Genomic DNA, 16,399 nt, shown 5'->3' with positions numbered 1-16,399 from the left:
GTGCAGGCTGGGGCTGCTGGAGAGGATGATGGTAGAGGGACACTGATGTACACAGGGCACTGGAGGGACACTGAGCATGCCCCTGCCATCATCCTCTCTAGCAGCCACAGCCCGCACAGCTCTGAGAGTTGGGTCATGACATCACCATTTTATCCAGGTAGTGAAGCCTTGATGCAGTTTTAAGTGCAGGGAAAAAAGTACTTTATGTGCATTTTCCGTAATATGTGTATATTGGGGATTTGTATAATTTTTGGGGGTCAATACAACACTTTAAAACATTTTTTTGCTGGAGTTGTGCACAGCCCTTGCCGCACAATAATCGAGCCGTGTGATAAGCAGGTTGGCACTCACATGGGTGGCACAGAGGTAATATAATTAGAAATGGCAGTTGGAAGCCTTAGCAACCAATAGGATTACTACTTCATTACTCATTTTCATAGGGAGCTGGAATCTGAATGGTTGCTAGGGAAGCTGCCTCACAACAGCTCCACAGAAATAACTGGTAGACCCCCTACTCAATCTATACAGTACATGTATACAGGGCTCCCTACTCCATCTATACAGTACAGGTATACGGGGCAGTATTACCAGCTGCTGCTGCCCTAAGCACTAAACCTGAGGATGCCCCATCCTCACTCACCAATTAGCATAAGAATTGGTAGGTAATAGCTCCGCATGTCACGTTTAACACCGCCACACCAGGCCTGACCAATACCTCCATACTGTGGCTGGATAACACCGCCATACCAGACCTGACCAATACCGACACACTGTGACTGAATAACACTGCCATACCAGACCTGACCAATACCGCCATACTGTGACTGGATAACACCGCTATACCAGACCTGACCAAAACTGCCATACCCCCCCCCCCCTCGAAAAGACACCAGATTTTCTGGCAAGTCTGAACGGGAGGGTACTACCCTAGGCACCAGACCATGGATGCCTAATGGTAAATACGACCCTGCAGATATACAGGACACTACAGGTATACAGGACCCCAAAACTATACACTACAGGTGCACGGGATCTCCAGCAACTATATACTACAGGTATACAGGACCCCAAACTATACACTACAGGTATACAGGACCCCAAAACTATACACTACAGGTATACAAGAACTCCTCCAATTATATACTAAAGGTATATAGGACCCTAAACTATACACTACAGGTATACAGGAACTCCATCAACTATATACTACAGGTATACAGGACCCCAAACTATACACTGTAGGTATACAGGACCCCAAACTATACACTACAGGTATACAGGACCCAAAACTACACCAAGTATACAGGAACTCCACCAACTTTATACTACAGGACCCCAAACTATACACTACAGGTTTACAGGAACTCAAAACTATACAGTACAGGTATACAGCACCCCCACAAACTCTATACTACAGGTATACAGGACCCCAAACTATACACTACTGGTATACAGGACCTCCCTCAACTATAAACTACAGGTATACAGCCCCCCCAAACTACACACTACATGTATATAGGACCCCCCACAACTATACACTATAGGTATACAGCCCCCCCACCTCGAACTATGCACTACAGATATGCTAGACCCTTAAAAACTATACATTGTAGGTATACAGAACCCCTCCAACTATGCACTACAGGTATACACTAATTCCACTGATTAACTCAGATGAAACAATACCTTTAGATTGGCCTCCTGGGCACCTTAGAACAAATCTAATTAACACACTGATACTTTATACCCGGGCAGGGCCGGGTACATTTTCTAGTGGAACATAAAAAGGAGTTGGGAGTGTACTAAAAGGGAGTAAGTGGTGAGAGGACTATTTAAGGCTCTGCAATGCGGCAAGAGCGGACTTTAAAAAGAAGAGGTTGGAAATAAGATGGCACATTAAAGGGGTTCTGCCACCAATTGACTTTAATATACTTAACAGCATGGGTCTCAAACTCAATTTACCCGGGGGCCGCTTGAGGTAGACTCTGGGTGAGGCTGGGCCGCATCAGGTTTTTCACAAGAAGTGGACTGGGGGGTGACACATGGGACTGGGGGGAGGAGAGGGTGACACAGGGGACTGGGGGGAGCAGGGGGGTGACACAGGGGACTGGGGGTGACACAGGGGACTGGGGTCTCTGAGAGGGGACTGGGGTGACACAGGGGACTGGGGGGAGCAGGGGTGACAGAGGGGAGCTGGGGGGTGACACAGGGGACTGGGGGGAGCAGGGGGGTGACACGGGACTGGGGGGAGCAGGGGGTGACACGGGACTTGGGGTCTCTGAGGGGACTGGGGGTCTCAGGGGACTGGGGGGAGCAGGGGGGTGATAAAGGGGACTGGGGGTCTCTGAGAGGGGACTGGGGGGAGCAGGGGGTCTCTGAGAGGGGACTGGGGGGAGCAGGGGGTCTCTGAGAGGGGACTGGGGGGAGCAGGGGAGCAGGGGGTGACACAGGGGACTGGGGGTCTCTGAGGGGACTGGGGTGACAGGGGACTGGGGGTGACAAAGGGGACTGGGGGGAGCTGGGCACACACCCCTCCCCCTCCTCCAGCCCCAGGACTTGCAGCGACGCGATCACCTTGCAGTCCCCGCGGCCTTCTCCAGAGACCGGGGAGCTGCATGTGCGGCAGGGACGCTAGGGGGCTGCTAGGCGGCTGTAGGCCCCTGCACCGCCCACCTCCCACCACCGCCGCCGCCCACCTCTCTGTCATCTTCGGGAGAGCGGCCGAACAGCTGCAGCCTTCCCTGATGCCGGCCCCCCTCTGCTGCGTCATCAGCTGCTCAGCCGCGATTGGCTGAGCATAAAGTTAAGCTCAGCCAATCGCGGCTGAGTAGCTGATGAGGGCTGCACTTACAGGAAAGCTACCATTGAGGTGGGGGCTGCAAACTAGTGTCCCAAGGGCCGCAGTTGGCCCGCGAGTTTGAGACCCCTGTTTAACAGGAACCTAAACATGTTTGCAATGCACACTTCATTAAAATAATCACCCCCTATAAAGATAATTACCTTCCATAATATGAATGGCACCCTCTGCTGGTTCTAATGAAGGCTCCTCTGTCCGTCCATGTAACAGTTCGAGCATGCGTATATCTACCTCCCCTCTCTGCTTGTGCTGAGTTAAAATCCCTCCACCTGCCGGATTTACAATAATCCCCTGGGGGCCCCTGCCACAGTTACAATATTGAGTCAGGGCAGGAGCGCACTAGAAACTCCCTGCAGCATCTCAGAGTCAGCCTCTACAGCTAATTGCCACTAGCAGAGGCTCACAGAGACTGTGCTGCTGCTGTTTCAGCTCTGTGTGTGCTCCCCTCCCCCTTCCTCCAGCTCCTCTGTGCATATGGCCAGACCTAGTCTTCCTCTTCCTGCTGTGGCAGTCGGGAGGAAGCAGGCTGCTCAGTCAGGACACAGCAGGAGGGGAGAGGGGCCCCTGCAGTAGCCATGACAGGCTGCCTTTAACACAAAGCTTCCTGCTGTGTGATGTGTCTGCATGTGGAGCTCCCTAAAATCATTCCCCTCCCTCAGAGCAGACAGGCCTCCACCTACAGTATCCAGCTCCCTGGTCGGGACAGAGAGGGAGGGCTGCAGGAAATGTCTGCAGACACTGTGCAGCAACCTAATCCCTGCCACATACATCTCCTAGAGACCTGTCCCCCCTGCTCTTCATGAAGGGTGAGTGTGGTTATGTGTGTAAGTATACAAATATGTGTTATGTGAACTTTATGTAGGTATGACATGTATATGTGTAAGGTGTGTGTATATGGTATGTATATAATGGCATGAACACATGTGTGATGTGTGTCTATATATGTGTAGGGGGTGTATATGTGATGCACAAGGATGTGATGCACAAGGATACTGTACAGTGCAAACTACAGGAATGTGGTGTACATGGATAATACAGTACAAGAGTAATTACCATAATTACCATATAGGGGCCATGCTCACCATAATGTCACAGAAGTGAGAAATCACCCAGTGATGTCACAGGACAGAAATAATGCTAAAGCCTCAGTGACAGAATGATAGTTCTCCTGATCAATACACTCAGACCCGGACCGATCAAAATTTTGGAGATGTCTTTATGACATATAAAAAGTTTTTTAAAATGACAGTGACACTTCACAATGTGACCACGCTCAATCTTCCATAGCCCCTTCCATGTCCATCACTAACTGCCGATCACCTCTTTTGTAAAGTTGAATTCTCTAAATTGTGCACCTACTATGGTTGCTACCTTCATAGTTCTGCCATGTAAGCCGTCCCTATCAGGGTGGTGGCCAATCTGTCATTCAGAGGCAACTATAGAGAATGCACAGAATTTGTGACTGTAGCTTTAGCTCTCTACTCTCCTTATCTTACTTCCTGGTATTAAATACCGTTAGTTCACTAGATGTGCTTACAATAATATATATATATATATATATATATATATATATATATATATATATATATATATATATATATATATATATATATATATATATAGGCTCAATTCATACATCAGTAATCCTGTCCATAATCATTGTCAGTATACTGATGCCTGAACGGGGTCTTGGGGTGCCTTCACACGTACCGGATCCGCAGCGGATTTCACGCTGCGAAATCCAGTGTCATTCATTGCTATGAGAGCACATACTCGCAGCGAGATTGACATCTGGCTGTGAGTTAACCCCCTGCAGCCCACCTCTGAGAACATACATTACCTGCTTGGTGCCGCGGCTGCATGTAAGGCTCCCGGCTCCCTTCGGTCCTGCTCAGCCAATCAGTGCACGGCAGCAGTGATTGGCTGAGTGGAGTCTTGAGCCTCACATTCAGCCGCTGCGCTGAGCAGGTAACGTATGCTCTTGGGGGTGGGCTTCGGGGGGGGTTAACTCGCATACAGCGGGATGTCAATCCCGCTGCGAGTATGTGCTCTCAAAGGGATGAATGGCACTGGATCCGCAGCGGATATCGCTGCGAATCCGCAGCGTTAAATCCGCTACGGGCCCGGTGCGTTAGAGTGATTATGCTGCTGCACATGTATTAAAGGGGTATTCAGGAGAACAGAATTCTTAAATCTTGCTGGGGCCGCACTGGTAATAGAATTCCCCATACTTTCCAGGCCTTCTTTGGGCTCCTCCTACAATGTGGTCCCTCACTTAACGCTCTGGCTGCTACTACCAAGCAAGACTGGTCTCTGCAGTTACAGCCGCTCAGCCAATCACACTGAGGAGGGACAGCGCTACGGCTGGTAATTGGCTGTCCCTACCAAGACTATCTAGTCACTAAAGTAACAGCCAGAGTGAAGGCAAGTTTGGGGTATTTTTTTATTTTTTTTATCAGTGCATCTAAAGCAATATTTTATCTGGCATACTCCTTATAAATAAATCAGGATATGTATATAATACCAGCTGGGTATCAGGAAGTTTCACCCATGTGTGAGGCGCTATCCCAGCGGGTGTGCAGCAGTGTCCCTCCATGTCCACTGACAGATTGGGCAGAATAGAGAGCGAGTGCTGCATTACCCTTTGTTGCCATTATAATGATGATCCACTTATATGTGAGAAATCCTTATGATTAACTGGTGTAAGGCTGTGCTTAGACACAGCAGTAAGAGTCTATGGCTAGCACACACTGAAAATTGCAGCCAACATTTGGAGCAGCTTTAAAGGGGTACTCTGGAGACTTAAATATTTTTTGTAGGAACATATAGTTTTTATTTACATAGCCCTTCTGTTGAGTGTCAGCAGTAAGGGGCGACACCGGCCTCTCTGCTGCCCCCAGTGTTTGTGCTGAACGGTGCTATAGTGCCCCCCCCCCCCCCTATACTGCATATTCTTAGGTATAATACCTGGGGGGAAGCTCTCTCCTGCTATAGCACAGCAGCCTCTCCACAGTGAGAGGTGTACAGGGCTTGTGCTCTTGATATTTTGTAACTAACAATGCTCCTGTCAGGCTATGTTGTGATACAATATCTGAGCACTTGGGGCCCCACTTTTAAGTTTTGCTCAGGGCCACACTTGGCCTAAAACCGTCAGGTTCATAGAAGTTACTGCTTCACTTAAAGGGTTATTCTCCCATACTAACATGCAGCAAGCAACAATGAACTGAATTTCTGGAGAAGAGAAAACCCTTAAAAAAAAAAAAAAAAAATTCTAAACATTCTATGCTGTTTGCATATGGTGCCACAAAACAATTGCATATGTGACTGGCAGTGTCCGAGCATCGATCGTTACATATACAGCTTTATGCAAAGTCGCTGGTGAAAGGTTTAGCGCTGGTTATGTCTTTGTATGTAGGATGGGCCCCTAGAATCAGTTTCCTTGGTGGGCCCAGGGTACCCCAGTCCGACACTGTGTGTGTGTGTGTGTGTGTGTGTGTATATGTATATGTGTATATATTAGTGATGTCATGATACCAGAATTTTGAGTTCGATAAGGATACCAGCTTTTTTATTTCGATACTTGATACCAGTTCAATACCTTTTTTTTTTAAATGCTCAAAAATACAAATATGATGTCCCCCGCCCAGACTGCAGCTATGATGCACAAGGGGGTATGCTGGGAATTGTGTTGGGAGGTTGCTGCTGTAGAACTGCAACTCCCATCATACCTCTTTGTGTACTACAACTCCTAACATACTACCTTTTGCACTACAACTCCCAGCATACCTCCTTGTGCACTACAACTCCCTGCACAAGGAGGTATGCTGGGAGTTGTAGTGCAAAAGGTATGTTGGGAGTTTTTGTGTTGGGAGGCTACTGCGGCAGAACTGCAACTCCCAGCATATCTCCTTGTGCACAAGAATGTATGCTGGGAGTTGTTATATTGGAAAGATGCTGCTGCACAACTACAACTCCCAGCATACCTTGTTGTGCACTACAACTGCCAGCACACCTTCTTGCGCACAAGGAGGTATACTGATAGTTGCAGTTGTGGAACCCCCCCCCCCCCAAGTCCCAAACCAGATCCACTGCCACTGTACCAGCGGGTGATGGACTGCTGCACCAGTGGGTGGGGAGGGGGTTGCAATGCAGGACCGTGGCATGGGGGGAGAGCAGATGGAGGACATCAGCGGGTCCCGGGGGGGGGGCACTGGTTAGATGACTGCCGCCCGCTGGACCACTAGCAGTGGGGGCTGCTCCAGATGCAGCACACTCCTGATGTATTTGGAGTGGCTCGGGAGGGGTTAAATGCCGCTGTCAGTTATGACAGAGGTGTCAATCCTGTAAAATAGCCGGCACTAGCTATCGCTGTGTGCCGGCTATCTGAATTTGGCGCCGCAGGGAGTGGAGGGAGGGTGAGCTCAGGAGGTGACCGCAGGGGGCAGGGGGCAAGGAGCGGCACATAGAGGACATGGCTAGCGCTCAGATAGCCGCCGGCCGTGTTCTCTGCTCTATACTTTGTTAAGCTGCGTTATTATGCAGCTTAACATAAAGTATCGATACCAGAAAATCCTGGTACCTAACCGTATTTTTGCCCGAAATATCGATAGTAGTATCGCTATTTCTGTGCATCATGCATCCCTAGTGTATGTGTGTGTGTATATCTATCTATCTCTATGTGATACACTTTGAAGGAGATACAAAGTGGCTTAATGAGCTCAATCTATTCTTAGATAGGGTTTGATCACACACCAGCTCCTCCCACCCCAGCATCCCAGCATCAGTCCCCTCTCCTACACTAACAAAGACCTCACCTCCTGCTGGGAGCTCTCACCTCCAGATCAGTGAATGTAACAGTCAGTCATCTGACTCCAGGCTGATCTTCACAAGTGCCCAGGTGAGAAAGGAACTCAGAAAGATCGAGGTTGAAAAGACTGCAGGGCTAGATGGCATCAGTGCCCGGCTACTTAAGACTTATGGGGACCAGCTCTGTGGTATTATTACACATATGTTTCATATGAGCCTGAAGCTAGAAATGGTACTGTGGAAATCGTGTGGTACCAGTTCCAATGACACCACATCCAAGGAACCTGAACAACTATAGACCTGTAGCACTGACATCCCACTTGATGAAGGTCTTGGAGAGATTGGTTCTCACACATCTCCGCCCTCTAGATAGCCCAGCCATGGACCCTCTCCAGTTTGCTTTATGGCCGGGCATTGGTGTGGATGATACCATCATCCACCTTCTACACAGAGCCCTTTCTCACCTGGAGAAACCGGGGAACACTGAGAATATTGTTCTTCGGTTTCTCCAGTGCTTTTAACACCACACAGCCAAGGCTACTGAGAGAAAAGCTGGCCTGTGTTGGAGTGGATCTCCATCTCCCAAACTGGATCCTAGACTACATTTCAAATTGACCTCAGTATGTGAGAGCCAGGGACTGTGTGTCAGATACTGTCATCTGTAATACGGGGGCACCTCAGGGTACAGTTCTTGCTCCCTTCCTCTTCACACTGTACACTGCAGACTTCAGGTATAATTCACCTACCTGCTACTTAGGGTCCTATTCCACGGGCCGAGGAGGGCCCGATCAACGATGTAAACGAGCGGCGATCTGCTAGATCGCCGCTCGTTTACTGGGCCTATTCCACGGCCCGATGATCGTTGAGCGAGGGCTGCAAGGACATTGTTACCGATGTCCTTGCAGCAGCAGTAATACATTACCTGCAGGTCTTCTCCGCGCTGTCTTCATCCCAGGGTCCCGTACTCTCTATCTATAATGTATGCTGCTGTCAAATCGTCGGTCGCCCGCCACGCACCGCTATTCAACCGTAGCGATGCGCGGTGGGGGAACGATGATTTTAGGTCTGGCCCTAAATGAACGATCAGCTGATAACCGGATCATCGGCTGATCGTTCTCTCTATTTCACCAAACGATAATCGGCCAAATCGGGCCAAGTGGGGCCGATCGGCCGATTATCGTTACTGTGGAATAGGGCCCTTAGGGAGGGAAGGATTTTGTCAGTGGTCAGCTCCATACTGGAGAATGACTCCCATCCTATGCACGAGACCGTGATGGCACTGGGCAGTACTATCAGTGACCGTTTAATTCACCCAAAGAGCGAGAAGGAGCGATATATGAAGTCCTTCCTTCCTGCAGCGGTTAGGCTGTACAACCAACACCGACCTATGCAAAGATCACTCCACAAAAAGAACTAAAATAGTCTAATGTTTTTATTGTATCTTCCTTTTTTTTTTTTTTTCTTTTTTCTTCCCTTTGTCTACTTTAATCGTATTGCCTTTACCTTACCTTTTTAGCTTTTTTAGCTTTTTATGTGTAATATTTATGCTGCTGTAACACACTGAATTTCCCCATGGTGGGACTATTAACCCATTGCCTGTTTTGGCCTTAATCGGGGTTATTCTGGGATTGTTTTTTCTTGATATATTCCTCTATATGTTTGTGGTATACTTTGGTTGATACACTCAGTAGTTTTTTGTAAAAAACACATTTTCGCAAAAATGTGAAAAATTTACAATTCTTTTTATTCAAAATTCTCTTTTTCTGAGAGATAGTCATGCCACACAAACTAATTATTACTGCAACATCTACAGCATGGCTACTTTATGGTGGCGTAATTTGGTGAATGTCCTTTTTTACTTTTTAGGATATTAGAGGGCTTCAAATCCTGCAGCAATTTTTTACAATTTTTAGGAAAATTTCAAATTCAGACTTTTTTAGGGACCAGTTCAATTCTGAAGTGGATTTGTGGGGCCTGTATGTTAGTTACCCCCATAAATCCCTCCACTGTAAAAACTGCACCCCTCAAAGTATTCCAAGTAACATTTCATAAGTTTATTAACCCTTTAGGTAGGGCTTGGCGGTATACCGTGAAAATACCGATAGTCACTGGCGTCGGTTAACTTTGCCAGGACGGTATCTGCGGTATTTTTACTATCTTCCCGTCTGAGCCCTGAACAGGTTGGAGGAGGTCTCCTATGTGCTGTCTGTGCAGCGACGAGCAGACCGCACATAGGAGACTGGCACCGTGTACCTAAGAGCACCTGCCACACTCTATCCCCCGCCTGGCGTGTAAAAACAGTCCCCCCCCCCCCCCCCCACACACACACACACACACACACACACACTCGCCTGGTACGGTATCTCAGAGCGGCTCCCACCCGCCCCCGGCATCTCAGTGGCCCCCACCTACCCAGCGTCTCAAGCCGCCCACCTCCCATCCGGCCTGCCGTCTCAAAGCACCCGCCCCCCCCCCCCCCCCCAACGGTACAATATGGCGTCTCAGAACTGCCCCCCCACCCTCATCCCCCCGGCGTCTCAGAGCGGCCCCCCCACGGCACAATACGCAGTCTCAGGGCGCCCCCCAACCCGTCTGGCGCTGCGTCTGAAAGCATGTGCAGAGGGAAGATCAGTGGTCACTACAGCCAAGTGATTAGTGCCCCTGTATAGTGAGGATAGGGAGAGTGGGGGTCACATGACTGCATACTATGAGGCAGGGAATGGGATTACTGCAGCCATCTATGGCAACCTGTATAGTGGTGACTGATACCAGCCCCCTATAAAGTGCCACCATGTGTCCCCATAAGTGCCAGCTACAGCCCCCTATAATGTGCCATTCATAGTGTCCCCATAACAGTGCCTTTGTACTGTCACCTATATAGAATATACTATATACCCATCATATATACTGTGTCCCTGTAATGTCACCTGTCATATATACTTTGTGCCCGGTAGTACATAGCTGTATACCTGTATAGACATGTCCTGTAGTGTGTACATAGCTGTATACCTGTATATTCACGTCCTGTAGTGTGTACATAGCTGTATATCTATATATACACATCCTGTAGTGTGTACATAGCTGTATACCTGTATATTCATGTCCTGTAGTGTGTACATGGCTGTATACCTGTATATACATGTCCTGTAGTGTGTACATAGCCGTATACCTGTATATACATGTCCTGTAGTGTGTACATAGTATCTGTATATACATGTCCAGTAGTGTGTACATAGCCTGGGTCCCTGCACAGTGAGTTAACTTTTTTTTTAATTTACTTTATTTGAAACAAGATATCGCCAGTTTGGCACGGCCAGGTGGGTGTAAAAAGGGGCGTGTCATAAATATTGTTCAATTATCGTTACCGCGGCTACATGTACGATTAACCGTGATATTGGTTTAGGTCAATATCGCCCAGCCCTACCTTTAGGTGTTTTGCAGAAATGTAAGCACGTTGGAGAGGAAATTTAAAATAATAATAATAATAATAATAATTTGTATAGCGCCAACAGATTCCGCAGCGCTTATTTAAATTTATAAATACATTACAGGTTATATATTAAATTATACAATGAATAAATTAATAACAAATTAGAGACCTGCTCTCAAGAGCGTACAGACTAGGATCACTGGGAGTAACACGAGAGGCAACAAGTGCTTTATTTGTCAATCTTCCAGTCATTGTACATAGAATCTCTAAGTGCCTATAGAGGACTGGGCAAGCCAGTCACAAGCCATTTTCTGAGCTCAGATAACAAGGACAGTGTAACTAGCACAAAAGAAGTTATAGAGAGGATGGAAAAGGGATAGAGGGAGAAGAGATTACAAAATGTTATAACCACACCTGAAGAGATGGGTCTTCAGGGCACGCTTGAAACTGGAGATGTTGGAAATAAGTCTGAGGTCTTTGGGTAGGGAGTTCCAGAGAACTGGTGCTGCACGAGAGAAGTCTTTAAAGCGGGAATGAGAAGTTCTGATTTTAGAAGAGGTTAGTGTAAGGTCATTAGCAGAACGCAGAGCACGGAAAGGATAGTAGGTGGAGATAAGGGAGGAGATGTGTGGAGGGGCAGAGTTGTGGAGAGCTTTATGGGTGAGGGTGAGGAGTTTGAACTGTGTTCTATATTTAATGGGTAAGCAGTGCAGTGACTGGCACAGAGGGGAGACGTCAGTATAGCGGCTGGAGAGGAAGATTAGCCTGGCTGCTGCATTCAGGATAGACTGAAGAGGGGAGAGCTTAGAGAAAGGAAGACCGATTAGTATTTTGGCAGATATTACATTTTAATTCGTTTTTGTCCTCTAACACAGCAAATACTAACTGAGAAATGGAACCTGCCATTTATTCCCCTTATTCCAATGTTTCTAGAAATCCCCCATATATGGCCGCAGTGCGTCACCTGAATCAACCAAAGCCCGCAGACCGGAAAGAGACCTGGGGAATTTTGGGGCCTGTTTTTATTTCAGTTTTTTTTTTAGCCATTATGTCACAGAGGCCTTGTGCTGCCAAAATATTTGTTTAAGACGAGTTGACGTTTCCATCAATACCATTCTGGGGGACATGTGACACCCCGATAATTAATTTTTTTTTTTATGAAGCGGTACGAAGAAAAAACACAATTAAGCAGCTGTTTTTCATCATTTTATTTTATTTATTTTTTTGTACGCCCATTGCTATGTCACATATGGCATGTTCTCATTATTCGTTAGGTCTGTACGATTACAGCGATATCCATTTTATAAAGTTTTTTTTGCGGCTGACATTTTTAGTGGTACACCTTTTGGGTACATTTGACGTTATAGCTTTTTTTCTATATTTTTTTATGGGGCAGGACTAAAAAAAATTTTCATTTTGTTTCGTCTTTAATTTTTTGAATGCCATTAATAGGTCGGCATAATTAATGTAACAGGTTAATAGACGGGGTCATTACGGACGTGGTGATACCTAATATGTGTATCTTATTTATAGGGGATCATTTATAAAGGGGGATGGGGAATGTGTATATTTTCTTTATTGCGATTTTGCACTTTGGGATTTTTTTGCGCTTACGCCGTTTACCGTGCGAGATCAGGAATGTGATTTAATATTTCGGGCGATTACGCATGTGGCGATGTCAAATATGTTTGTTTATTTTATTAATTTATTTTTATTTATAAAATGGGAAAAGGGGAGTGATTTAAACTTTATTTGGGTAGGGTTTTTTATTAAAAAAACTTTTTTTTTTTTTTTCCACATACAGTAATATGAAGCCCACTGGGGGACTACTATATACACAGCACTGATATCCCATTGAGATCAAAGCTGTGTATGTAATAGAATACCGATCCATCAGATCGGTGCTCTATTATAATGGTCTGCTGCAGACCCTCTAAATACATTGCCAAGCCAGGATCAGCATCATTCCGATGCTGAGCCCCGGCCGGCTCAGTACAGCGGAACCCCCCCCCCCCCCCCCCCCCCCCCCCCCCACACACACACACACACACACACACACATGATCGCATCGCGGGGGGAGATCCAGACACAAGGGACAGGGGCATGCAGGACTGTTAGAGGCAGCTGTCATGTTTGACAACTGCATCTAACTGGCCTAATTAGCGGGCGTGGCCGATCGGCGCCACCCGCTAATAGCCGCGGTCCTGTGCTGCCGGTACGTCCTGCGGAGGGAGGGGGTTAATAAAATCTTTTTGCCGGATTTCTCCTTTAACAACTTTACTATATTCATCAGGCATACTTGACATCTTTACGCCTGTATCACATGGGCCGCATACCAGCTTTCAAGTGCCAATCTGAACCAGCTGATTTTTGGCACATGGTATGGGCATGCCCTACTATCTCTCCCTTTTCTTAGGAGGAGGTAACCCAGACCCTTTCCGCCATTCTCACTATCCAGATAAAATCCTATCCTTAAAATCCATCAATATGCCTTTTTGGGCTGCTTGATGAAGAGGCTTGGACGCACCACTCATAAATTTTCCTGAGAGACTCCGACTGAGAGATTCATTGCTCGGAAAACCATTGTGCTCAGATGGATGGATGGATCCATGTCCTCCTACCCTAATTAATTAATAACACTTTGTTTATAAAAAGCAACAGATACCTCCACTCCAAACCTTGGATAACATCGGGCAAGGTCCAAGATAAGTAATAAAAATTGTTATAAAAGTTTATTTATTAAAACACAACGCGTTTCTCAAGGACACTTAAGAAAGAAGTCGCCACAACTTCGAAACGCATTGTGTTTTAATAAATAAACTTTTATAACTATTTTTATTACTTATCTTGGACCTGCGCCCGATGTTATCCAAGGTTTGGAGTGGAGGTATTTGTTGCTTTGAGTAACCAATTTGGTCCCTGGGAGTGGCTGCGGTTCATTTACCTACATACTAATACTTATTGCTGAGAGTTGTGCCTTGCATTTGCACAACTCATTCAGGTGAGAGTCTCCAATTTCTCTCGCAGTAGTTGTAACTGTGGAAATCACACTATGGAGCGCTGTTCACATTTGTATTTACAGTGATCATTTTGTTTATAAGGGTCATAGGAGAATGTTTGGTAGGTAAGGACAGTGACATGTTCCCTATCCTTGGTTTGTGGCTATACACATGTTTTTCAATGAATTAAAAAAAGAGAATGTGACAAGGCAGTGGGGTCATTAACCCCTTCCCCCAATATGACGTCCAGGGACGTCATGAAAAGCAGTGCCATTCTGCAACATGACGTCCCTGGACGTCATGCCTTTTCTGCCTCCCCCCACTGTCCCTATATACGATCGGGAAGCAGGAGGAGGCTGTGTCACACAGCCACCTCCTGCTGCCACTGCACAGAGGGGAGCCGTGCTCCCCCCGGGCACTTAACCCCATAAACGCTGCCCCGTGTCAGCTCCCTCCGTGCTTCCCCCCCCCCCCTCGTGTTCCTCCCGTGCCTGCCCCGTGTCAACTCCCTCCGTGTTTCCCCGTGTTAGCTTCCTCCGTGCTCCCCCCCCCCCCCCCCCCGTGCTCCCCGTTCTCCTCTCCTCCCGATCCCGCTTCCTCTCCCTCCCTTGTCACCCCCCCCCCCCCGGATTCAATACACTCACCCTCCCTTTACTGCTGAACGATCCGGTCCCTGCACTGATCGTTTGAATCAGCTGCAGGGACCTGATCGTTTGAATGAGTGTCAGTGTGCAACACTGACACTCATTCACTCTATAATGCATTACAGCACAGCTTATGTGCTGTAATGCATTATATATGTACCTGCAAAAGTAAAAAAAAAAAACACACACACACACACACACACACACACACACACACACAGATAAATAAATAATTAAAATAAATATACACATTCCCTATCCCCCTTTATTAATGATCCCCTATAAATAAGATACACATATTTGGTATCGTTGTGTCTGTAATGACCCCGCCTATTAACCCGTTACATTAATTATACCACCCGATTAACGCCATTCAAAAAATAAATAAAAAACTAACCAAAATGACGATTTTTGTTAATCCCGCCCCCTATAAAAAATAGAAAAAAGCTATCAAAACATCACATGTACCCAAAAGGTGTACCACTAAGAACGTCTTACACTATGCAAGACACGAACAGTATTTATAGTATAAATGCCATAAACTATAACAAAAGCCATATAAAAAGGATATCGCTGTAATCGTACTGACCTGACGAATGAAGTTAACATGTCATAAGTAATGTATAGTAAAGGGCGTACAGAAAATGGTGAAAAACAGCTGCTAAATTGTTTTTTATTTGTACCACCTCATAAAAAATAAAATAATGATCAGGGTGTAACATGTCCCCCAGAATGGTACCGATGGAAACGTCAACTTGTCTTACACAAATATTTTGGCACCGCAAGGCCTCTGTGACATGATATAATGGCTAAAAAAAACCTGAAATAAAAAAAGGCCACAAAATTCACTAGGTCTTTGTCATGTCTGAGGCCTGTGGTTGAGTCAGGTGACGCACTGCAGCCACATATGGGGGATTTCTTGAAACATTGGAATAAGGGGAATAAATATTGAGTGATATTTCTCAGTTAGTATTTGCTGTGTTAGATGAAAAAATTATTTAAAATGTAATAGCTGCCAAAAAAATGAAAATTTAAAATTTCCCCTCCAACTTGCTTAAATTTCTGCAAAACACCTAAAGGGTTAATAAACTTATGAAATGTCACTTTGAATACTTTGAGGGGTGCAGTTTTTACAGTGGAGAGATTTATGGGGGTAACTAACATACAGGCCCCACAAATCCACTTCAGAACTGGACTGGTCTCTAAAAAAGTCTGAATTTGAAATTTTCCTAAAAATTAGAAAAATTGCTGCAGAATTTTGAAGTCCTCTAACATCCTAACAAGTAAAAAGACGTTTACCAAATTACATCACTATAAAGTAGACATGTCCTAGATGTTACAGTAATAATTAGTTCATGTGGCATGACTATCTTTCTCAGAAAAAGAGAATTTTGAATATAAAGGATTGTAAATTTTTCTAATTTTTGCACAAATGTTGTGATTTTTGCAAAAAACTACTCAGTGTATCAACCAAAGTATACCATAAACATAAAGAGGAATATGTCACGAAAAAACAATCTCAGAATAAACGCGATAGTTAAAAGCACCGCAGAGTTATAACCACGCAAAAAGACACAGGTGAGATTTGCAAAATAGGCCCTGGTCATTATAGGCTAAGGAGGCAAGGGGTTAAAATAATAATAAAAAAAAGCTGTTAAGGTAA

At 46.0% G+C, this 16,399-nt stretch overlaps 1 protein-coding gene across 2 annotated transcripts in view; it reads left to right on the top strand.

Moving 5' to 3' along the window:
• Window positions 1-16,399, top strand: part of MKNK2 (MAPK interacting serine/threonine kinase 2) — a 310,400-nt gene that overhangs the window by 25,438 nt on the left and 268,563 nt on the right. The window lies entirely within an intron of this gene.

The sequence above is a fragment of the Dendropsophus ebraccatus genome, chromosome 7, assembly GCF_027789765.1.
Source record: "Dendropsophus ebraccatus isolate aDenEbr1 chromosome 7, aDenEbr1.pat, whole genome shotgun sequence".
Classification (NCBI taxonomy): Eukaryota; Metazoa; Chordata; class Amphibia; order Anura; family Hylidae; genus Dendropsophus; species Dendropsophus ebraccatus.
Note: the sequence above shows the minus strand (reverse complement) of the source record. Positions and strands in the feature narration are given on the sequence as shown.